This window comes from Lathyrus oleraceus, chromosome 6 (assembly GCF_024323335.1).
Source record: "Lathyrus oleraceus cultivar Zhongwan6 chromosome 6, CAAS_Psat_ZW6_1.0, whole genome shotgun sequence".
NCBI classification, from domain to species: Eukaryota; Viridiplantae; Streptophyta; class Magnoliopsida; order Fabales; family Fabaceae; genus Lathyrus; species Lathyrus oleraceus.
This window is the reverse complement of record NC_066584.1, coordinates 202,005,768-202,032,334: the sequence shown is the minus strand read 5'-3', so window position 1 is coordinate 202,032,334 and position 26,567 is coordinate 202,005,768.

The window sequence follows — 26,567 nt, the reverse complement described above, 5'->3', positions numbered from 1 at the left end:
TGCCTCATCACTCTTATCCCTGGTCAGAGAGAGTATTGAATATCAGAAGGTGTGGGAGTTCAGAAAGATGGAACTCTCTCCACATTTTAGACTCGATAGATCTTGGGTTAGGATCTCAATGCTACAACCATGTAATGGGAGCAAGGAGAAGACTCACAGAATAGTGGGAGATAGGCTACATATCTCTTATATCCACCAATTGCCTTATTTGAAGGACTTTTCCTGCTTGGGGACAAACATAAACAATCACAAACATTGCCTCTTAAGGAGGACTTCAGACAGTTGCCTGGCTAAATAACAAGCCAGGTCTTCCAGACTACATGGAGACAAGAGAGTCTACCTCAATGCAAATTGCTATACAAGCAAAGCAAAGCAAGTTCTTAAGAGAACTGAGCAACTAAGGGTACCTGAAATCAGTCAAATATAATCAGCATCCCAACATAAACAAAACAACAACAATAAGAATCAATCAACAATCAAACAATGATGTGCATAGCACCAAGTCCATGTGAACCAAGCACCCTACAACACAAACAAATTAGTATACAATGATCAAAGTAAACAACTCAATTATGAATCAACCTCCTTAAGGCATTAGCTTTTTAACCTGAAAAGTCAAAGTCAAGCTCAAACATAAGTAACAAGACCACTAGGACAAGCCTAGGGTCCAAAAGAGGGAAAAACTTAAAACAGCAAGTGAATCATGATTCAAAGTCAAGATAATTCAAATTATAAGAGATCCCAATTGGTCTCATATCAAAACTATGCACACATTTTATTTTATGCACAATCTAAGGCAAAGGAATCAAGTATGGATCACATATGAGCAAACAGCAAGATCACATCCAAAAAAATATCAAAACAGCACAGTAAATTCCACAAAAATTATATCCTAAACAGAAGGCATTCAATGAGCTACATATCAATTTTCATGCCATTTGGACTAGTGGAGCTATGTCAATTAAATCAACATGTTAAGGCATGCAAAAACACAACCAAATTAAGTCACAACATGAGTATCAACTTCAATCAATGGTAAAACAGTGAAATCACATGAGAAATGAGTAGGACCAAAGCCAAATGGAAGCTTAATATGTTAGGAAGCACTCCACCAAATTTCATATTTACAGGATTAGGGATGAGGATTTGGCAACATATGTAAAAATGTTACACAAGCAAAGCCCTAAAAATGCTAAGCAGCAATCAAAAATCCTAATCAAATAGAAAATGGATCAATTGAATCCACAAAAATTCATGTTGAAAGTTAACATATACAAGTCATCTCATGCAAAAAATCAGGACAATTGGCCTAAGGGAAGCATGGAAAATTAATTCATGAACTCAGCATAGCATAGTGTGACACAATTTGTCACACTCAAAAAGAATAATTCATATCTACCAATCCAGAGATCCAAAAATCACAAATGATATACCAAAATCTCCAGAAATGTATCAAGAATCATCATATTAAATTTCATTAATTTTGGATAATGTATGAGCATTTGGTGATTAAAATGGTGAAACATGCAAATATGTCACACATGATCAAGATTAATATACAAATCCAAAATTCTACCAGGCACAACTTATACTACTATGCCTAAAAAAAAGTAGACAAAAATTGGAATCTATAAAAAAAATCCCACCTAATTCGGATTAATATTGAATTTTATGTGAATTTTTTAAGTTTTGTAATATTATGATAATATTTATTTAAGTGGTTTAATGAATTAATTTACAGCAATGGCGATTCCGTAAATATCCAAAAAACGTGGTAAGTGCTCATTAATGCCGTGTCACGTGTGGATTGGCCGGTTATGGTGGGAAACAAGTTTTCAAAAGTGGCTAGGCACTTGCACGGATTGAAGGTGGAAAATTTCCAGAATTTGTCACGTTCTTCATGCGTTCTTCGCTCTTCAAGCGGCAGCTTCGGTCAAGAACTTTTCTTCACCAAATCAAACAAACCGCATACCGTTGGAACCGTTGTTCAATCAGGATTACAAATATGGCTATGGTTTCGTCTATAGTTTAACATACATAAAGATCCTCTCAAGAAAAGTTTTGCTACACAAATTTCAAATCCAAATATCTACATGAATACTCCATGAAAATGCAAGATTCAAACTCCATTCTACTCTACATTCAAGGCACTATCAAATCCCTATAGTAATTACAAGAATTAAAGAGGTTGAATTCCAACCTTCTTGATGGACAGTTGGAGATTCGGTGCGTTTTTGGATCCAATTCGTGCAAACAGATGGAGTATTGTGATTAGGAAGGTGAAGGACGAAGAATTTTCAGCTCAACGATGCTTGGATCATGAAGATTCGCCGATTGCCATTGATGCTCAAAGCTTGGACAGTTGCAATTGTGCGCGGTTCTTCCACCAATCTCCACAAACAGAATTCCACAATCTCCTGCAAATGATGGATTCACAATGAACTAGCACAAAGATTAGTGAAAAATTGATGAATTGATGCAAAAGAGTTTTTGTGAAAAATGGAGAAAAGTGAGAGAATTTTAGAGTTTTTGTGATGAATCTGAAATTGTGATTAGTGTTCTGAGTTTCTGTTATAATTAAGTTTATATACTAATGCCTAATCCAACTCATAATCATGCTTAAGCCAAAAATGATAATTAGTGAAATATGCTTATATGTGCAATTTGGCATCTTTGCCCTTGGATGGCTAGAAGCAATGAAACAGTAATTTTTCACTTTGGACAAGTCACAATTGGCATTTAGAAGCTATTGGAATTGGTCCCATGCCAAAATTCCAAATATTTTGAAAGTTGGACCGTTTTGCCCTTGGTCTTTAATTAGTGCACTTGAAAAATGGCCTTTTTATGTGAATACTTTTGGCGAAATGTGATGATGGATTATGAAAGTACATATCAAATGTGGTTTGCTCAAAGAAGAACCATCCAATTTGGCCATTCCATGTGAGAGTTATGCCACTTTGAATTCGGGCATTTTCTGAAATTGATCTGACCATATCTTGACAACCACACATGGGAATTGAGTGTTCTTGGACTTTTTGGAATAGCGAGAACAAGATCTTCAACTTTCATGTTGGACAAAATTTCATTTGAAGCTTTTATCATGAAGTAATTTTGAGGAGAAAAACTTTCCATTTTTGGCAGGTGAAAATTACAAGTCATTTCCATTTTTGGAAACTTTTTGTCTGACCTCAAATCCTTCAACCTTGATCTTTGAAACGTCAAATGAGACTTGTATGGACATGAATGAGGCTTCTCCAACCATCTCACACCTTCAAATTCCTGATTAAATGCACAGTTGACCACAGTTGACTTTTGTTGACTGGGCCATGTTCTGATGAATTCCAAGCCTTTTTCTCTTGAGATCTTGATCCAAAATGATATCACAACTCATATGAACTCTTGATGAATGATCATGGTGCCCAAATTCTTCAAGAATGGTCACCATCTAGCTCAATGGCTGATTTTGACTGTTTGACCTAGTTAGCTTCATCTGCAAGAAACATGGTTAGATGACAATATTTTTGTACTTTTGGTTAGTAAACATATGAAAAGCAAAGATATACAAATGCAATACATGCTTGGTGATCAAGAACCACACTCACAAGATACCCACCCACTAGGAGGCAAGCTAGGGTATGCAATGATCCTTGAGGCCATGATATGAGATGATATGAGATGATATGAGCCATGAGGGATCTTAGGGCAAAAATTGGGGTCTTACAGCTGCCCCTATTTAAGGTCATTCTAGCCGGAGAAGTGAAGTTTAGAAATCTTCATCTCGACGTGGTAGAATGGGCTTAAATAATAGTAATGAGACAAATTTTGGTCCCTAAGAGACCTCATGATGCAGATGTATGCATGCAAAAGCAAATTCTGTGGGGAATATATGGTTCGCACAGAAGAAAAGACGATCCATCGGAGTAATACACTCACCAGGAACAGAGACTCTAATAAGACTCTTATGGGGATAATAAAGGAAACGAATGCGTGAGCAGGACACGACTTCAAGTTGGGAAAACAAAACTGACGCAGCGTGAACAAAACACGACTCTGATTAGTATAACAGAAATCAGACTGGAGACCTCACTGGGGAATTAAAGGACTCAAACCGGGGAAAGAATCAATTTCAAAGGAAAACCCTTGCTGGAAAGACTCAAGCTGACTCGCAAAATGCATGTATTGGGAAGAACACCAATACAGCAACACAAAATAGAAACACAGCTCCGCTGGGGAAGTCTAGAGAAGACTTTCCAGGGGAAGCCAAAGGATGAGATGTTACCGGTATAAGGGTAACAAATAGGGAGGAATGAATATCTAAGACCGGTATAAGGGTGAGAGATATCAATCAACCAATCATCTGAGAAGGACCTGAAAAAGGTACATAAACTCAGGAAATCTGACTCCACAGGGGACCAAGGTCATAATGGGGAGTAGACAGGAAGGAACACCAGGGATACCGAAGTATATAATAGGTGACCGACCGAAATGTGAATTGGTATATATGCCAAAACACTCATCATCCAAAAGGAGGGCTTGAAAAAGCAAATCGAACTTACAGGATGGACATTCGAATCCACTAAGGGAAGACGAATCTTACTCAAATGGGGACACAAACCCGAAGAGTGCATGAGATATAATATCCATTACCGGCAAACCGTGGATAAGGATACTCGCATGAGACATATTATCTATTACCGTCAGAACGTAGATAATAAACTCGCATGGTAAGAAACACCAGGGATACCGAGGTATATAATAGGTGATCTACCGAAAACGTGGATTGGTATATATGCCAAAACACACATCCGAAACACAAACTGGTTAAAGGATGGATATTCGATTCTACAAAGAATACGAATCTTGCTCAGTTGGGGAAAATCAACAAAGGATTCCAACTAAAGAGCGCATGAGAAATATTATTCATTACCGGCAGACCGTGAATAATATACTCGAAAGGAAAAGACACCAGAGATACTGAAGTATATAATAGGTGACTAACCAAAAAGAGACACAATCGATACCAAGCATCCGGGTAAACGAAAGACAACTCGAAGGGGGATAAATTGCAAGCATCCGACAATTATCCAACAACAGGAATATTCGACTCCGCAGAGGGAAATAACGAATCTTACTCGACCAGGGAAACACAAAAGGCTTCGACTGAAGAGTGCATGAGATATATTATTCATTACCGTCAGAACGTGAATAATACACTCGCATGGAAGATTATCCACAACCGGTTACTGGGTTAACAAAGGATAAATCGACCGAAAAGAGAGGCATCGGGATACCAACCAGGTATATAAAGATGACCAATCAACCAGCAACAGTCATTACCAAGCAAAAGGGTAAATGAAAGACGATTCGCTGGGGATAAATTGCAAGCATCCGGCAATTATCCACACGGACTGGCTGGGGATGTATTGAGAATCAATCAATAATCCGGGGAACAAATCACTAGCAAACGGTGAAAAGACCCACTGGCGACTTCAAAAAGGGATAACATTGCAAGCATACGGCAATGATCCAGAAGACTTGCTGGGGATACAAGTGCTTACTCAAGAGAAACTACCCAGAAGAAAGGAGGAATATCAACATCGAATATTGAATGAAGATAACCACAAAGAGATTAGGGTTTACGTCTACCGCATACGGGGTAGAAGACCACACATCTGGCTGAGGAAACAAGAGGTTAACACTACCGACTACTGGGTAGAACCAAAGACTCAGCTGGGATAAAATTGCAAGCAACCGGCAATTATCCACCTGTATCACAAGATACAAAACTCCGATGGGGAGAACAAAACCACAACATGGGATTTACAACTACCGAATACAGGGTAGAAGACCACAAACTCAACTGAGGATATAAATCACCACAGGGAACAAAACTCTGTTTGGGATAACACCACAACAACAGGAAATCCACCAACAACCAGATCGAACCACAAAGGTTACCACTGCTAGGGGAAAAGAGATAGGACTTACAACAACCGAATACGGGGTAGTAGCCATACTCTGGTGGGAATAACCACAAATTAGGGTTTACATCTACCGAATATTGGATAGAAAACCAACAACTCCACGCGGGGATGGGAAAAAATCACAAATCCGCACGGGAAACAAAAATAGGGTTTATAACAAACCACAAACTGCTGGAGAGCAGACAAATAGGATTTACGACTACCGACTACTGGGTAGAAGACCAACAACTCTTGCTTGAGGAATAAAAGGTATATAACCACCAATTCATCAAAAGGGCAAGGAAAATTAGGATTTACAACTACCGGTATCAGGGTAGAGGCCAATCGACTCTTGCTGAGGAATACAAGGTATATAACCACAAATCCCGCCAAGAGGAAAGGAGGAACAATAGGACTTACAACTACCGGTATAAGGGTAGAGGCCCGAAAACTTCGCTGGGGAACAACCCACTGGGAAGCACAAAACGTTTGACAAAACGCCAATTCGGGAATATTCCGAAGAGACAGACTGAATCAATACACGTCCTATGAGGGTATAACTCAATAGGAACATCCACCCCAATATATATGTTGGGAGGAAACGGAAGAAACCGTCATCCACGAGGGAGTATCTCAGTGGGGAACTGCAGAATGAAAGACAAACTTTTTCTGCTTACGGGGCTGACTCTATATTGAGAGATTTAAAACCCGACATCCGCTTGGGAAGATCTTTTAAAGAGATCTATGAAACCCATAGCAGGAGACAAACAAACAAGAGATATATGGCAAAAGATGCAATATGAATATCTGAATGTTTTATGATTATGCATGAATATGCGTGATTTATGTTTGATGAATGCTGACAAAACAGACATATCTAACACAAACAGGACCAGGAATCAAACGTCCGGTACTATACTTCCGGGGGAAAAACCAACTGGCAAGCCAATCTGCTAGAGATCTGCATGCTGTAAAGCAAGGATCTGCGGGTACTGCTGGGGAAGCAGAGGCAAGAGAATCAGCAACACAACCCAAGCAGGGTACAGAAAGTCACAACAGGCAAAACTGCCACCAAGACCAATCTGTAGGGGATCAGGAGAAAATCTCAAAAATATCTGCAGGGGATCTCAGCATCAACTGAGACACAAAAGTCACTGCAACTCCAAACTAATCTGGGGAACAACCCACTGCAGGAGAACAAAACCATCCAAGTAGAATATAACTGCATAAGCAACTCTACTGGGGAACACTGTCAGCTGCTCTCTTGGGGAACAACCCACTGAGGGAGAAAGCACCACATAAGTAGATTCTGCAACAAGCCGCTCTACTCGGGGAGAACATACATCCGACGGATCACACAAGTAGATTCTGCAATAAGCCACTCTACTGAGGATCAAAAGCAATTCAGGAAATCAATCCAATCTTGGGATGCTAAAGCCACCAATCGGCCTTACTGGGGATTGAGATAGCTTTCAACAGGCAGAAACTGCCACAACAACCATTCTGCAGACAAAGCTGGGGAGATATGGATGAAAGATACTGGGATATCAACCCAATCAACCACTGAGTAGGAAAATAAATCCTGCTCTGCTGAGGAGAACCAACACTCTGATAGAGAGAAATCAACAACTCTACTGGCAACTGCACTGGAGAGGGTAACAACAACCTGCTCGCGACTACGATGGGGATATCAATAACCACTCTACTCGCGACTGCGCTGAGGAGGATAGGTAAAATACGGGGATGTTAACCCACTGACTGAATCTTCCAAAAAATAATATCCATGCTAGAGAGAAACTGCTGCTAGAGAAAACCGAGTCTTCAACAACACTCTGCTTGCGATTATGCTGGGGAACAACCCTACCAACAACTTTGCTTGAGGAACAACCCCAACAAAGATCTGGAGAAAGGGATACAACCACACCAGGAATATGAACAAACGTTTTACCTGTTGGGAATCATACCACCCTTGGGAGAGCACTGAGACATCCTCAGGTATCCTTTCAATCTCGTGAATATTCACTTTGTTTAAAACAACAATTTTGAAAAAATTTGATTTGTTTAAAACAATGATATTTTATCAATTAAAACATGCAAAACATTTGTTGAATTGAAACAAATAAGAGTGCAAATAATTGGATAAAAAGCTCAAATTTATTTGATGGAATGGTAGCCTGCAAATGGCAAGACTTCATAGATCTGTACAAATTTGAAATCAGTGATATATATTGGAAGTGGGCTACATTGAACATAATGATCCTTTCTCTACCAATTTGAATCTCGATGTATCCGAAGCTTCAGTTGACGACGAATCGAGAATCCTCTGACGAAAAGACAGCTGGTGACCAGAAAGTCTTGTCAGGACGCAGTTACTTGCCGAATCCCTAATTTTTGCCTAGATTGCCCCAGGGTGAGGTACTCAATCTAGCGGGATGCAAATATGCTTTTTTTTCAAGTCTCTCTTTTGCCTGGATCACCCTTGCGGGTTCTCCATCGAGACGCTCATTCTTGCCTAAGCCGCCCTTTCGGGTTTTCGTCTTAGCGAGCAATTCTGTTTTTCATTTGCATATATTGTTTTTTTATTAGGCAAAGTATCTCTTAACTGCATCTGAATTCACAGGACGAGTGAAATCCTCCCCATCCATTGTTGTAAGCATCAAAGCTCCGCCTGAAAAGGCTCTCTTAACAACATATGGACCCTCGTAGTTTGGAGTCCACTTGCCCCTGGAATCGGGCACGAAAGACAAGACTTTCTTGAGCACAAGGTCACCTTCTCGAAACACACGAGGCTTGACCTTCTTATCGAATGCTTTCTTCATTCTCTGCTGATATAACTGACCATGACACATGGCAGTTAATCGCTTCTCTTCAATCAAATTCAGTTGGTCATAACGACTCTGAACCCATTCAGCATCAGTCAACTAGGGACTTGAGGGTATGCTTTTTCTTTTTTCTTTTGAAAAAATTTGGAAATTTTTTTCCTAATTTTTGAGTTTTTCATCTTTTTCACCCTCTCTTCTTTTTTTATTTATTTATTACATCTGTAATGCCCCAGTTTGACTGTTCTGCTGATTCTCATGATACAGCTGAATGAGCTCTTCTGGTGCTCAAGAAAATGGGTAATTTCATCGGGAATCCCCTTCAACATCATCTTCCTCTGCCTCAAATACAAGGAATTCAAGATTGGGAGATGGCGTTGGATCATTATGTTCAATGGGTTTAGAAATCCCTGCATAATGATTCTGGATAATGAAAAGCTTTTGAATTTAAACAAGCAAATCATTTATGCAGATGAAAATGTTGTTTTATTTTTCAAGGTTTTTTGTGATCACTGATTTCATGCAAAAAGCTAAAAGTGAAAACAAATGGAAAAACAAATGTTTAACAATGCATTAATTGAATGAAAATATCATTGTATTTATGCTGCCAACAATGTCATCACTTCTCCTTTTGGCATGGGAGAAGGGTTTTAAACAAAGTGAACAATTACTCTGGCTTATGAATGACCGTAGGAACATCCACAGCGACCCAATTGTGGCAGACACCACCAGGAATGATGAAATTGTTCAAGTCCTCTGCATCCTCTTCCAAGATAGCAGCCTCTTCTTCAGGTTGATCGTCATGGATGAATCCTCCACTTGTGAACAAACCTTGCTCATTAAGTGCCCCAGAACAGTAGCCAGTGCCAGCCCGGGATCGGTTAACCAGGAATAAATCCATCAACAGTACATAGTCTGGCGAATTCCTCTCTGAGTTCACAATTCTCTTGCTCAGGATGATCCATCAATCTGGCAGAGTTGGCTCTGGTATAGTACCGGCGAAGTGCGTCTCCAAAATAAATGAAGATCGCAGGGTCAGACCACAGGACAGGAGACCGGAACAAAACACCCGCTTATGCAAATGATGCATGAAGTGTTTATGCATATGCTTGTTTTTTATTTCAAAGGAACTCGAGGGTTTTATTTGCAAACTTTGAAATATTAACACTTTGATCGTATATGAGAGTATCTCATCAGATACATCAGGTGAAAAAAATTTCCTGGTTTTGCCATGTTTGAAATTTTTTGCAAATAAACTCGTTTGAGTTCCTTGAAAATTTTCTTTTTATCTGATGATATGGATGTAGATGAATGCATGAATGCAACAATCACACTCAAGGATCAAGCAAAGCACACCAAACAAAGGTCGTGGGAAAGCTCATTGTATCCCTAATATCAATCATCCATTTAGGTGGATTTAGGTTTTCACCTTATCGACACCCAAGTTCCATTGATATTAACGGTACATGAACCGGTTCTGACATCCTTAATATCAATCATCCATTTTGGTAGATTTAGGTTTTACACCTTATCAATACCCAAGTTCCATTGATATTAACGATGTTTGAACGACTCGACCACGAATCACGGGTTTGCTGAGAGTCACGAGCATGGAGTCTTGGTTAAGAACCACCCAAAGGGAGTGTACTAGGGTTTAAACCTGCCAGACATGTTCTACCAGAGGTTCCCATAATCATCGTCCCATCTCTCGGATATTATCGGAGGAACGAATACTCGTATTCCAAAAATATTCTCAAGAGAGACTCTTATGAGTGTAGTATCGCGTAACAATCGCATCAGATCTTACATCTGAACGACCTCCGTACTACGTCCTAAAAATAGGCCAAGATGGGTTTGGTAAACTAAGGTCCTTGGCTTCTAAGGCACATGATTGAACGAATAATGCCTAACCACAAATAACTTGTGTGACATTATCAATCCAACATGACCTCCACCAAGTGAATGGACTCGCAAGTCAACTGGCTAAGGAATACTCCACACCAATCGACAAGACTATGCCATTCTCCTATCCTAGAGTGCACTCGAGTTCGGGTATAGAACTCATCTCACAGAGATCACCAAAGCAAACAACAATTGTATATCAAGCAATTCAAACATTACAATCAATACAGTTATCCCAAATTGTACAAAAATATGTCAAATAACACATAAACAAATATCATACAACAAGGGTGAAAAGTAGGCAATACCACCAGGGAAGGTCTAATGTTTTCCCCAGCAGAGTCGCCACTTTTCTGTAGCGGTGTATTCATTACTATATGATCTATTGATTAAATCATAAGCAAAGTATACAATGAATATAGAGTCGCCACCGCACTTTTATTTATCCTAAGGACTGGTTAAAAAGCGAACAAAAACCTAAGAAGTTTTACACGTAGAAAACTAATGAAAAAGATCAGAGATCGGGGTAAGGGGTAAATTACGCAATGGGAAGGTGTTAGGCACCCATCACGTCCTAGGTACTCCTAGGGAGCCCTTTTCACACTTGTTGTATAAAAAATGTTTATTTGTGTTGACATATTGTGCAAACATGAGTGGGATGATGAGAAAAGAATGTACAAGTTAATTATTTTTGTGTTCGAACGGATGAACCCGTTGCCTACGTACCTTCCATCAAAGGTAAGGATCAAAACGCCGTAGTTCGGCTAAAAGATTTCCAAAAATTAGTGAGTTCAATTTTAAAACAATAGCACTAAGGTTTTACGTTATCCACGGGAGAAAACTCAACCTTATGAAACAACACGTCCACCATGTGAGAAAAGCTTCCACTTGCTAGAGAGGGGTTAACCCTATAATAAACAAGGAAGACTTACAATTCAATCAACTAAGGACAAATAGGTGAGATTAATATCAACCAACTAGGGTAAATCAAACCTATAGCTAATGTATGAAACTTAACAAACATGGACAAAGCCACAAAATCATTTGAATGGGTGAAGTTATTTGGATTATTTACAAAAAGGTCAAAGTATGATTAAAGTCAATTCAAAATGAAGTATTTACAAAAGATGAAGTTTGGAAAATCATGGACTTAAGGTCCAAGTTTCTAATTTGGAAAGAAGTGAGAATGTTTGCACAACATGTATATACAAGTTTGAAAAGTCAACAATGTGAAAAGGTTTTGAAACAAAAGTGGATGGATGGTGGAGTGTAAAACTTCCTAGAGGTTCACCTCTTGAAATCATATAGAAGATGATTCAAGTGTGTCCTTTGGAATGAGGGACAAAGCAAGTTAATAAAATAAAAGACAAGGTGATACCGGATGCCACTCAATGGTCTTACTCCAATCTCACACAAAGCAACAATAAAAACATAGAAGTCAACTGCCAATCTATCTGGACTTAGGTTAACCCCCACATATGATCATAGGAAAACAAATGCCAAATTACATGGACTTACAATGAATCCTCACATACAACAACAAGCTCAATCAAAGAGCAAAGAGGATATGAGTGACCAATGAAGTGGTCTTACACTCTATCCCTTCCATGTCATAGGAACAAAAGCCAATCAATATGGACTTACAATTGTCCTCAATGGGAAAACATCAATGTCACAAGGACAAATGAAATGATCATGCACTAATGGCAAACAAAGATGATAAATGCACAATGGCAATCAATGATAGTAAATGCACAATGGCAGATCAAGTAATCATGTATAAATGAATCAAGTAATCAATCCCATAAATTCAAGTAGCACACACTATAACCATTCAATGAGGCTCAAGCAAAAGGGTGAGGCATTAAAGCCAACTGTAATAGGGTTCAAGTTGCTCTTAACCTTGCCATTGAGGGGCTAAGGTGAAGCAGATTAAAGGATATGAGGGGTGTGCCTCATCACTCTTATCCCTGGTCAGAGAGAGTATTGAATATCAGAAGGTGTGGGAGTTCAGAAAGATGGAACTCTCTCCATATTTTAGACTCGATAGATCTTGGGTTAGGATCTCAATGCTACAACCATGTAATGGGAGCAAGGAGAAGACTCACAGAATAATGGGAGATAGGCTACATATCTCTTATATCCACCAATTGCCTTATTTGAAGGACTTTTCCTGCTTGGGGACAAACATAAACAATCACAAACATTGCCTCTTAAGGAGGACTTCAGACAGTTGCCTGGCTAAATAACAAGCCAGGTCTTCCAGACTACATGGAGACAAGAGAGTCTACCTCAATGCAAATTGCTATACAAGCAAAGCAAAGCAAGTTCTTAAGAGAACTGAGCAACTAAGGGTACCTGAAATCAGTCAAATATAATCAGCATCCCAACATAAACAAAACAACAACAATAAGAATCAATCAACAATCAAACAATGATGTGCATAGCACCAAGTCCATGTGAACCAAGCACCCTACAACACAAACAAATTAGTATACAATGATCAAAGTAAACAACTCAATTATGAATCAACCTCCTTAAGGCATTAGCTTTTTAACCTGAAAAGTCAAAGTCAAGCTCAAACATAAGTAACAAGACCACTAGGACAAGCCTAGGGTCCAAAAGAGGGAAAAACTTAAAACAGCAAGTGAATCATGATTCAAAGTCAAGATAATTCAAATTATAAGAGATCCCAATTGGTCTCATATCAAAACTATGCACACATTTTATTTTATGCACAATCTAAGGCAAAGGAATCAAGTATGGATCACATATGAGCAAACAGCAAGATCACATCCAAAAAAATATCAAAACAGCACAGTAAATTCCACAAAAATTATATCCTAAACAGAAGGCATTCAATGAGCTACATATCAATTTTCATGCCATTTGGACTAGTGGAGCTATGTCAATTAAATCAACATGTTAAGGCATGCAAAAACACAACCAAATTAAGTCACAACATGAGTATCAACTTCAATCAATGGTAAAACAGTGAAATCACATGAGAAATGAGTAGGACCAAAGCCAAATGGAAGCTTAATATGTTAGGAAGCACTCCACCAAATTTCATATTTACAGGATTAGGGATGAGGATTTGGCAACATATGTAAAAATGTTACACAAGCAAAGCCCTAAAAATACTAAGCAGCAATCAAAAATCCTAATCAAATAGAAAATGGATCAATTGAATCCACAAAAATTCATGTTGAAAGTTAACATATACAAGTCATCTCATGCAAAAAATCAGGACCGTTGGCCTAAGGGAAGCATGGAAAATTAATTCATGAACTCAGCATAGCATAGTGTGACACAATTTGTCACACTCAAAAAGAATAATTCATATCTACCAATCCAGAGATCCAAAAATCACAAATGATATACCAAAATCTCCAGAAATGTATCAAGAATCATCATATTAAATTTCATTAATTTTGGATAATGTATGAGCATTTGGTGATTAAAATGGTGAAACATGCAAATATGTCACACATGATCAAGATTAATATACAAATCCAAAATTCTACCAGGCACAACTTATACTACTATGCCTAAAAAAAAGTAGACAAAAATTGGAATCTATCAAAAAAAAATCCCACCTAATTCGGATTAATATTGAATTTTATGTGAATTTTTTAAGTTTTGTAATATTATGATAATATTTATTTAAGTGGTTTAATGAATTAATTTACAGCAATGGCGATTCCGTAAATATCCAAAAAACGTGGTAAGTGCTCATTAATGCCGTGTCACGTGTGGATTGGCCGGTTATGGTGGGAAACAAGTTTTCAAAAGTGGCTAGGCACTTGCACGGATTGAAGGTGGAAAATTTCCAGAATTTGTCACGTTCTTCATGCGTTCTTCGCTCTTCAAGCGGCAGCTTCGGTCAAGAACTTTTCTTCACCAAATCAAACAAACCGCATACCGTTGGAACCGTTGTTCGATCAGGATTACAAATATGGCTATGGTTTCGTCTATAGTTTAACATACATAAAGATCCTCTCAAGAAAAGTTTTGCTACACAAATTTCAAATCCAAATATCTACATGAATACTCCATGAAAATGCAAGATTCAAACTCCATTCTACTCTACATTCAAGGCACTATCAAATCCCTATAGTAATTACAAGAATTAAAGAGGTTGAATTCCAACCTTCTTGATGGACAGTTGGAGATTCGGTGCGTTTTTGGATCCAATTCGTGCAAACAGATGGAGTATTGTGATTAGGAAGGTGAAGGACGAAGAATTTTCAGCTCAACGATGCTTGTATCATGAAGATTCGCCGATTGCCATTGATGCTCAAAGCTTGGACAGTTGCAATTGTGCGCGGTTCTTCCACCAATCTCCACAAACAGAATTCCACAATCTCCTGCAAATGATGGATTCACAATGAACTAGCACAAAGATTAGTGAAAAATTGATGAATTGATGCAAAAGAGTTTTTGTGAAAAATGGAGAAAAGTGAGAGAATTTTAGAGTTTTTGTGATGAATCTGAAATTGTGATTAGTGTTCTGAGTTTCTGTTATAATTAAGTTTATATACTAATGCCTAATCCAACTCATAATCATGCTTAAGCCAAAAATGATAATTAGTGAAATATGCTTATATGTGCAATTTGGCATCTTTGCCCTTGGATGGCTAGAAGCAATGAAACAGTAATTTTTCACTTTGGACAAGTCACAATTGGCATTTAGAAGCTATTGGAATTGGTCCCATGCCAAAATTCCAAATATTTTGAAAGTTGGACCGTTTTGCCCTTGGTCTTTAATTAGTGCACTTGAAAAATGGCCTTTTTATGTGAATACTTTTGGCGAAATGTGATGATGGATTATGAAAGTACATATCAAATGTGGTTTGCTCAAAGAAGAACCATCCAATTTGGCCATTCCATGTGAGAGTTATGCCACTTTGAATTCGGGCATTTTCTGAAATTGATCTGACCATATCTTGACAACCACACATGGGAATTGAGTGTTCTTGGACTTTTTGGAATAGCGAGAACAAGATCTTCAACTTTCATGTTGGACAAAATTTCATTTGAAGCTTTTATCATGAAGTAATTTTGAGGAGAAAAACTTTCCATTTTTGGCAGGTGAAAATTACAAGTCATTTCCATTTTTGGAAACTTTTTGTCTGACCTCAAATCCTTCAACCTTGATCTTTGAAACGTCAAATGAGACTTGTATGGACATGAATGAGGCTTCTCCAACCATCTCACACCTTCAAATTCCTGATTAAATGCACAGTTGACCACAGTTGACTTTTGTTGACTGGGCCATGTTCTGATGAATTCCAAGCCTTTTTCTCTTGAGATCTTGATCCAAAATGATATCACAACTCATATGAACTCTTGATGAATGATCATGGTGCCCAAATTCTTCAAGAATGGTCACCATCTAGCTCAATGGCTGATTTTGACTGTTTGACCTAGTTAGCTTCATCTGCAAGAAACATGGTTAGATGACAATATTTTTGTACTTTTGGTTAGTAAACATATGAAAAGCAAAGATATACAAATGCAATACATGCTTGGTGATCAAGAACCACACTCACAAGATACCCACCCACTAGGAGGCAAGCTAGGGTATGCAATGATCCTTGAGGCCATGATATGAGATGATATGAGCCATGAGGGATCTTAGGGCAAAAATTGGGGTCTTACAGGGACGAAGAAGCCATTTATAGGAGGGCAGAAGAGGAGGGAAGGGGATGCAAATGCCATATCTTCTTATCAGAACAGGGGTAACCGGAGGAATAACTTTCAGAATTACCATCAATAACCTTATGTTGCAGCAGTGACCATTCCGACTGCAGCACCAGTGTAACAACAACAACCTCAACATCAACAAAATCAATACCAATAACAACAGGGTAATAGACCTGCTTATCAACAGAGACAGAGGATGATGGATAGAAGTTTCGACAATCTTCCCATTTCGTCTGCCCAGTTGTTTCCCAACCTTCAACATTTGCAACTTGTGCAGTTACGCACTTTGGCTCCTCCCGTTGGCAGGCTTCCAGTGGGTTATGACGCCAATGCTAGGTGTAATTTCCACTCTGGGGAACCTAGCCACACTATTGAGAACTGCAAAGCTTTTAAGCACGTAGTTCAGGACCTTATTGATTCAAAGGCCATTAACTTTGCGCCGCCTCCTAATGTTGTCAACAATCCCATGCTGCAGCATGGTGGAGAAAATGTTAACATGGTTGAAGGAGAAGCCAAACTAGTTAAGGAGGTGTTGAAGTTGAAGACTCCGCTGTTAGAAATCAAAGAATACTTGCTAAAGGAAGATGTTTTCCCCGGCTGTGGGAGCGGTTATTTGGGTTGTGTTGCACAAAGTGGGGGTTGTGTGAAGCTGCAGCAGGGTATCCAGGCCTTGCTTGACGATGGTATCCTCCAAGCTGAAGACTTATCTTCCCAAAGGTCTGTTGAAGGGGTTGTTGAGAATGCAAATGTTGATCCTCTCTTTCCTGAAGATGCTGAAGAATTTGTAAATGTTGTTCCTGCTGATTTTGTAATTCCCAATGATGTAATTAATTTTTCTGATGCTGTTGCTGACATTCCAAACATGGTGTTTGATTCTGATGTACTTGCTGAACTTGATTCCGATGTTTCGGATGTTTGTACTTCAACAAATAAGATTTCTGAGTATGACTGTGACGTTGCCACTATCACAATTTTCTACACGACCGCTCAGATCAGTGCGTCAGTAGCGCAACCAGTACAACCAGTGCGACCGCATCAATCCACTATGACCATCACGACCCCTGGTCCTTTACCTTTCACCAGCGAAAGGGCCATTCCTTGGAATTACGGGGGGAGTGTGTACACGCATGATCATGGAGTGGAGCAGCCACTGAAAGTAGAAGAGGTGCAGGATCAGAAGTCTGAACCTGGAATTGAGATAAAAGATCCCGTAGAGGACAATGTTGGTGGAATCGGGCGATTCACCAGAAGTGGTAGACTGTTCTCACCACCGGTTACCCAACCTGATAGTGCTGATGCCGTGGCGAAGGCCAAAGGCAAGCAAGTTGTGAATGAAGGTACCCCTGCACCACAGGCTGGCTCTGAGCCTGCTTTTGCGAAGGATGTGGATGAACTTTTGAGAATTATAAAGAAAAGCGATTATAACGTAGTCGATCAGTTGATTCAGACGTCGTCCAAGATATCTATTCTCTCACTCCTGCTGTGTTCGGAGGCACACAGGGAGGCACTTCTAAAGGTCCTTAATGTTGCATATGTGCCTCAGGAGATCTCAGTGAACCAGCTAGAAGGGATCGTTGCAAATGTTTATGCAAGCAACGAGTTGGGTTTTACTGATTCTGACATGACGCCAGCTGGACGCGATCATAACAAGGCTTTGCAAATTTCGATGGAGTGTAAAGACACTGTGCTATCCCATGTTCTGGTGGATACAGGTTCCTCTCTCAATGTGCTACCCAAGAGAGCCCTGTCAAGGTTAGATGTAGAAGGTTTGATCTTGAAGCCTTCCGATCTTGTGGTAAGAGCCTTCGATGGTTCTAAGAGGTCGGTGTTCGGAGAGGTAGAATTTCCAATTCAGATTGGATCACAAACCTTTAACACCGTATTCTATGTGATGGATATCAGTCCTTCGTATAGTTGCTTGTTGGGTCGTCCTTGGATCCACAATGCTGGGGCAGTCTCCTGGACCTTGCATCAAAAGATCATGTTCCCGGTCAACGGAAGAATTATCACTGTCTGTGGTGAGGAGGATATTCTGGTCAGTAACCTGTCTACATTCAAGTATGTAGAGGTAGAAGGTGAGATTCATGAGACCCTGTGTCAGGCCTTTGAGGCAGTTCAAGTCAAGGATGCAGCTCCAGTGGAAGAGGTTGAAGCAGGTGCCTCTTTGTCGTCCTTCAAGCAGGCACATGCCTTGGTAAATTCAGGTGTTGCTCCCGGTTGGGGACGTCTGGTGGATTTACCTGTAAAGGAAGACAAGTTTGGGATTGGGTATCAGCCAGCATTGACTTCTACAACTTAAATGCCTCAGACTCGTCAAGGGCCGATTACTTTCTCCAGTGCTGGCATCATTCAGTACGGCCAGGTCTCTGCAATCAACAAAGAAGATAGGGATAGTGATTGCGACATTGACAACTGGGTGCGTCCAAGGGTCCCGGGTGAAGTTCTCCGCAACTGGTCTTCTGAAGAGATTATCCAAGTCACTCTTCTTAAAGAGTAATTTTCTTTGTTTATTCATGCATATCCAAGTCTTACGTTCCGCCCAGGGCGTGATGACTCATTGTAGGGCTCATCTATGTGGATACCTGCATTTTTTATCATAAATAAAGGACTTCTTTTTGCATTCAAATATTTTGTTCACTGTCTTTCTATTTTTGCAGTTTTCAAAAATCAAAAATATAAAAAAAATATATACATTTGGCAATGTTTTGTTTAGTTTCCACTTCTTGTTCACACTCATAAGCACATACCATCACTCATGCAGATGCACGTCACCGGATCCTATTGATAACAGTTCTGCTATGGCTCGCTTCGACTTTGAAAATCCAATCTTTCAAGCTGAAGAAGAGGGTGATGACGACTGTGAGCTCCCTGAAGAACTTGCCAGTTATTAAAACAGGAGGAAAGGGACATTCAACCGCATCAAGAGTCTGTTGAAGTGATTAATCTCGGCACCGAGGACGCCAAGAGAGAAATCAAGATAGGGGCTGCTTTGGAAGATAATGTGAAGAAGGGGCTGATTGAATTGCTGCAAGAGTATGTTGACATCTTCGCTTGGTCTTATCAGGACATGCCAGGGCTTGACACAGACATTGTGGTACATAGTTTGCCTCTCAAAGAGGATTGTCCTCCGGTCAAGCAGAAGCTCAGAAGAACAAGACCAGAGATGGCTGTCAAGATAAAGGAAGAAGTGCAAAAATAGTTGGATGCAGGGTTTCTACCGGTTACAAATTATCCGCCATGGGTTGCAAATATCGTTCCAGTACCTAAAAAGGATGGAAAGGTACGGATGTGTGTTGACTACCGGGATCTGAACAGAGCTAGTCCTAAAGATGATTTCCCATTACCTCACATCGACATTTTGGTGGATAACACGGCTCAGTTCCCGGTATTCTCCTTCATGGATGGCTTTTCTGGCTATAATCAAATTAAGATGGCACCAGAAGACATGGAGAAGACAACTTTCATAACCCCATGGGGCACCTTCTGCTACAAGGTGATGTCGTTTGGTCTGAAAAATGTTGGGGCAACATATCAATGAGCTATGGTAACTCTTTTCCATGATATGATTCATCATGAAATCGAGGTTTATGTTGATGATATGATTGCCAAATCTCAAACGGAAGAAGAACATCTGGTGAATTTGCAGAAACTGTTTAAGCGTTTGAGGAAATTCAAGCTGAGGCTTAATCCGAACAAGTGCACTTTCGGGGTGAGATCTGGAAAACTGTTGGGTTTTATTGTTAGTGAAAAAGGGATTGAGGTGGATCCGGCCAAAGCGAAAGTGATACAAGAAATGCCTGAGCCAAGAATAGAAAAACAAGTTTGTGGTTTCTTAGGAAGGTTGAACTACATTGCAAGGTTCATCTCTCACCTAATAGCCACGTGTGAGCCAATATTCAAATTATTGAGAAAAGATCAGGCTATCAGGTGGAATGATGATTGCCAAAGGGCTTTCGAAAAAATAAAGGAGTATTTGCAGAATCCTCCTATCCTTATGCCTCCAGTCCCAAGGAGACCGCTGATTATGTATTTGACAGTACTCAATAATTCCATGGGTTGTGTTCTCGGTCAACACGACGAGACAAGTAGGAAAGAGCATGCCATCTACTACCTGAGTAAAAAATTCACAGATTGCGAGTCGAGATACTCAATGCTTGAAAAGACATGTTGTGCATTTGCATGGGCTGCTAAGCGATTGAGACAATACATGCTGACTCACACGACCTTACTGATCTCCAAAATGGATCCAGTCAAGTATATATTTGAGAAGCCAACTCTCACCGGAAGGGTTGCTCGTTGGCAAATGGTACTGACAGAGTACGAAATCCAGTATACATCCCAGAAAGCCATCAAAGGGGGTACTTTGTCAGACTATCTTGCTCAGCAGCCGATTGATGATTATGAGCCGAGGAAGTTTGATTTTCCGGATGAAGACATCATGTTCCTCAAGATGAAAGACTGTGAAGAGCCAGTTGTTGAGGAGGGACCTAATCCAGATGAAAAATGGACTTTAATGTTTGATGGGGCCGTCAATGCCAAAGGAAGTGGAATTGGTGCTGTCATTACCACTCCGAAAGGTGCCCACATGCCTTTCATTGCTCGTCTGACTTTTGAATGCACCAATAATGAAGCTGAGTATGAGGCCTGTATCTTGGGTATTGAGCAAGCCATTGATTTGAGAATCAAGACTCTGGACATCTTCGGAGATTCAGCTCTAGTGATCAATCAAGTGAATGGTGATTGGAATACTCTTCAGCCTAATCTGGTCCCCTACAGAGACTACACGAGAAGGCTGTTGACTTTCTTCACAATAGTAAGGCTGTATCATATACCTCGTGATGAGATCCAGATGGCAGATGCTCTTGCTACTCTGTCCTCCATGATCAAGGTGATTCGGTGGAACTATTCTCCCAGGATCGATGTTATGTGCCTTGATAGGGCCACGTATGTGTTTGCTGCTGAACTGGTAGTTGATGACAAGCCCTGGTACCACGACATCAAGTGCTTTCTGAAGAATCAAGAGTACCCTACAGGGGCATCTAACAATGATAGAAAGACTTTGAGAAGATTAGCAGGAAGTTTCTTCTTGAACAAAGATGATGTGCTGTATAAGAGGAACTTCGACATGGTTTTGCTCAGATGCGTGGATAGACACGAAGCGGACATGTTAATGCAGGAAGTTCATGAAGGCTCCTTCGGTACTCATACCGGCGGACATGCAATGGCTAAGAAATTTTTGAGAGTGGGTTATTACTAGATGACCATGGAATCTGATTGTTTTTAATATGCTCTGAAATGTCATAAATGCCAGATTTATGCTGATAAGGTGCATGTGCCGCCAAATCCCCTGAATGTGATGTCTTCGCCGTGGCCGTTTGCTATGTGGGGCATTGATATGATTGGAAAGATTGAGCCGACTGCTTCCAATGGGCATCGTTTCATCCTTGTTGCCATCAACTATTTCACCAAGTGGGTCGAAGCAGCGTCATTTGCAAAGGTCACCAGACATGTGGTTACCCGATTCATTAAGAAAGAAATCATTTGTCGTTATGGGATTCCCGAAAGAATCATTACTGATAATGGTTCTAACCTCAATAACAAAATGATGAAGGAGTTGTGAAGAATCAGTACGTACAGAGATTGGAATGAGATGCTACCCTTCGCCTTGCATGGGTACCGTACTTCAGTACGTACATCGACCAGGGCAACCCCTTACTCCCTTGTGTATGGTAAGGAAGCAATCCTACCTGTTGAAATGGAGATTCCTTCTCTAAGAGTCCAATTGGATGTCAAGTTAGACGAAGCTGAATGGATTCGGACAAGGTTCAATGAGTTGAGTCTTATCGAAGAGAAGCGGATGGCAGCCATTTGTCATGGGCAGTTGTATCAAAGTCGGATGAAGAGAGCCTTTGATCAGAAAGTGCGTCCTCGATGCTTCCAAGTCAGAGATTTGATGTTGAAAAGGATCCTTCCTCCTCAGACAGATCACAGGAGCAAGTGGACTCCTAACTATGATGGACCGTATATTGTCACCAAGGTTTTTGATGGTGGAGCCTTAATGCTTGCAACTATGGATGGTGAAAACTTCACTTCCCCTGTGAACTCAGACGTAGTTAAAAAATACTTCGTATAAAATAGACCCGCTGGACGATAAAAAGAATAGTCCAGGCAAAAAAATGGGCATCCCGGCGAACCAAGAAAATGAAAAAAGGTTCGGGCAAAAGTTGGGGATTAAAAAATGAAAAGATTGTACACCCGGTAAGTTGAAAACCTGAAAAGGCAACTTAGGCAAAAATGGGTATCCGGGTGGATCGAAAACCTGAAAGGGCGATCCAGGCAAAAGTTAGGGATTAAGCGAATGGCTGCGTTCTGAGTAGTTCTGAATATCATCTCGTGTGGATAACCGGAAACTTCCGAAGGATAGGAAACTGTCCAATCACCTTTTTCGGAAAGCTGATCATCTGGAGGATCTTGAAGACGAGCGAATCATAGCAGAATTGGAACCCGATAGAAATCCATTTCACATTGCCATTAGATTAATTTCTGTTTTTATCTGTTGTGCAATTACCTCTTTCCAGGGATTGCTTCCTGATGTAAATACCTATTCAGAGGCTACTCAATCAATAAAATCATGTTATTCAGTACATCTCTGTATTCATTTTCATTTTACTGTTTTGTTTGCAAAAATGACGTCCGAATTTTTTATAAACATTGCATCATGAAACATAAGAGCTTTACAGGTACGTGCTTAATAAACATTGAAAATTGCTGTAAATTTTAAGTGCTTTAGATCGTCTATTCAGAACAGGTACACTCGGGGCATTTCCTTAAGGTCCCCATCAAATGATCGCGGATGTTTTTCCTCAACAGTTGGAATTTGGTATCTTATCCCTGCAGAGCTGGTCCGAGCGTTGGATTCTTCAATCCCCAGCAAGCCCTCACTGTTGTACTTCCCCAAGCTTTTATTTCAGATTTTACATTCACCAGTAGAGTCGATAGTGTCAGACTGTATATCCCCAGCGGAGTTGACAGTGTCAGACTGTATATCCCCAGCGGAATTGACAGTGCCAGACTGTATCTTCCCAGCAGAAGCGGCTGCTCCTCAGAGTTCGATGCCAGATCGATGATCTCGACGCTAGACCCATGGTCCCTTTCCTTGAAGCAGAATCTAGGTATCGTATTGATGTTTGCTCCCCCTACTGAGTCGTCTCTATCGCAGATTATGGTTGCCAGAACCACTGTCGCTTTCCTCGACAGCAAGTTTTCAGTGCCATTCTCTCCACAGTCAGAGCCTCGGTATTTTGTTATTTGCCAGAACACCGTGTGGCGGGTCATTTCCCCACAGGGTTCTTTGTGATGTGCATCTCCAACAGCCTTGCCAGGGTCCAGAAGATGGTGATCATTTCCCCAACAGAATTCCTTGCCTCAACTTGGCGTTCTCTCTAATCAAGCATTTCGCATCCCTGCATGTAGAATCATATTGCATTGCATCCTCCCAAATTGCGTAGTATTTCCATTTTCATGGAGTATTACCCCATTGAAAAATTCAAACATACGCATGTAAAGCATAAGGCATTCTCGGTATCCCAAGTGATAAGCCAGAAGTTATTTCCAGTACTCAGACTGAAAATTGTTCATGACTTATCTTTATTATTCCCAGCAGGAGTCGTTGGCCCACGCACCGCCTCAATTATCATTTTCCCTATTTCTGCCGATGCTGATAGGTGTGAAAGTTTCTGGTATTCAGACCGAAGTGGCATTCAAGCCAGTTTTCTGATGTTCAGATCGAAGAAGTTTCCGACATTCAGGTCGATGCAACTTGTGGCATTCAGGCCAAGTTTCCGGTATTCAGACCAAGGTGACATTCAGGCCAGTTTTCCGATGTTCAGATCGAAGAAGTTTCCGACATTCAGGTCGATGCAACTTGTGGCATTCAGGCCAAGTTTCCGGTATTCAGACCGAAGTGGCATTCAGGCCAGTTTTCCGATGTTCAGATTGAAGAAGTTTCCGACATTCAGGTCGATGCAACTTGTGGCATTCAGGCCAGTTTTCCGGTATTCAGACCGAAGTGGCATTCAGGCCAGTTTCCCGGTGTTCAGACTGATGTTTCATAATCAAGTATCGTCCGATGCTCAGATCGAAGTCATTTCCAGTATTCAAATTGATGAGCGGCATTCAGGCCATGGTTATTTCTGTGTTACCATTTATTTTGGTATTCAGGCTAACATTCCTTGTTTCGGTGCTCAAACTGACTCTCACCGTACCAGACGGATTCTTTGTTGATGCTCAGATCAAGACCACTTCTTTGCCGATCCTGACAGGCATTATTACTTCATTTTTTACTTCAGTGTAAATTTTCGGGCTTTTATCGTATTCAATCCCTTGATACCTCAAAAGTGCGAAAGCCGTTGCTATCTTTTTTTCGGGTCTCCAGTTGATTGAATAGGGGCAGCTGTAATACCCCAAAATTTACCCTTCATTTTTTATTGGAAGCATGGGATTATATTTCACATTTCATTGACATCATACTAGGTCATACTCATTGCATACTGCATTAGTGACATGGAAATCAGGTTTTGATTGATCACTCCTTGACAGAAGGAGCCCACACAAAGCAAGATTGAGACTTGGACTTCATTTTCTAAGTATACAAGTCTCAAGGGTCTCAGGGGGTTCCAAGTATCTTATTATGGTCCTCAGTTCATCAGTGAAGGATTCAAAGTTATCAGAGTGTTCATCTGGATTTAATCAGAAATTAGGGTTTCATGGCTACCTGCAACAGGCAATGTTTGGTTGGAAGTAGAGGAGCTCATCCATGTCATGATTAGAGAGGCATCTTGGCCTAGGAAGATTCACAATTATCTCAGAAAGATCCATTGGCAATCAGTGCAATCAGTTCCTGATCATTTTGCCCTAAAACTAGGGTTTGGTATAAAATCAGTTTATTTCTGATTTGTTGGGTGAAACTCTTTTCCATGGCCCTCCATATGTCCACAAGGGTCTACATACAAAAAATCAGCTCTTTATTTGAGCTAGAAGTGCTTCAATTGATCAATGGAATCGGGAATCAGACAATTTGGGAAAAGTCAATTGTGGGGCCAGAAAAGTCAACTCCTGACATTTTGAGAGTGGAATCTCAAAATCCATGCCTAGGGGATCCTACATGTGAAATTTGATCAAGCTTGGATCATGGATTCATCATTTAATTAGGAATTGGAAAAGTTAATTAATTTGGAAATGATTGACTTTCCATTTAGGGCAAGTTTTCATGATCGTTGCACTCACTTTAAGCCCATTTGGCATCAAGATAAATGCTCCATTTGAAAATTTCTCCAACACGAAAGTTGTTCCTCTTGTTCCAAGCTTTCTAGATTTATAACGTTTGCTCCATTTCGATTAGAATTAAGAAAGTTATGCTTAGTCAAAGTGAGACATTTTTTTAGGACACTTAGAAAAATTTCTAAGTCCAAAATCTTCAAAATTTGTCAAGACTTCTTGGCCAGTTTTCTGTCACTTCAAGGCATTATTTGAAAATACTTTCTTCACAACAATTGTACCTTGCCATGTCCTATTTCACATTCTTTTGGAATCATCTCATTTGGATCCATGGTTTGAGAGATACATTCATTTAAAGTGGGCACCATGACTTGATTTTCTAGGCAAATTTTGGGTCTGGCTGGCCCAATCAGATTTTCTAAGCATGCTGCACAAACCAGTCGCATTTTTTTTACCTCTTTAGGCCATGCATTGTACATCCATTCACTTAAGTTTAGCCCAAAATAACAAAATTTTACATCTCACTTCACACTTTTATTCTTATGGATAAATCACTTATTAAAAAGCCCATGAGAACACCTAATCCACCCTATTTAAGAAGCTGAAACCCTAACCCTAAAGGAGAATTGGAATTTCGTGGCAAGGAGGCAAAGCTTCATCACATATCAGATTCCATTCCACTTCTATTTTCCATTAGGTAATCATCTCTTCCATGGCCATGTTTTGATATATCTACGCTTGCTTACCATGTTCATCACCATTAATCCTTCCATTTTCATATTTCTTTTTCTTATTTAAAATATTTTCTTCGTCCATAAAATTACCCAAAAATATTTTTCACTTTTCTCAACGTTTTATTTATGTTTATATAATTTTTATTTTCGTATTTTTTTAATAT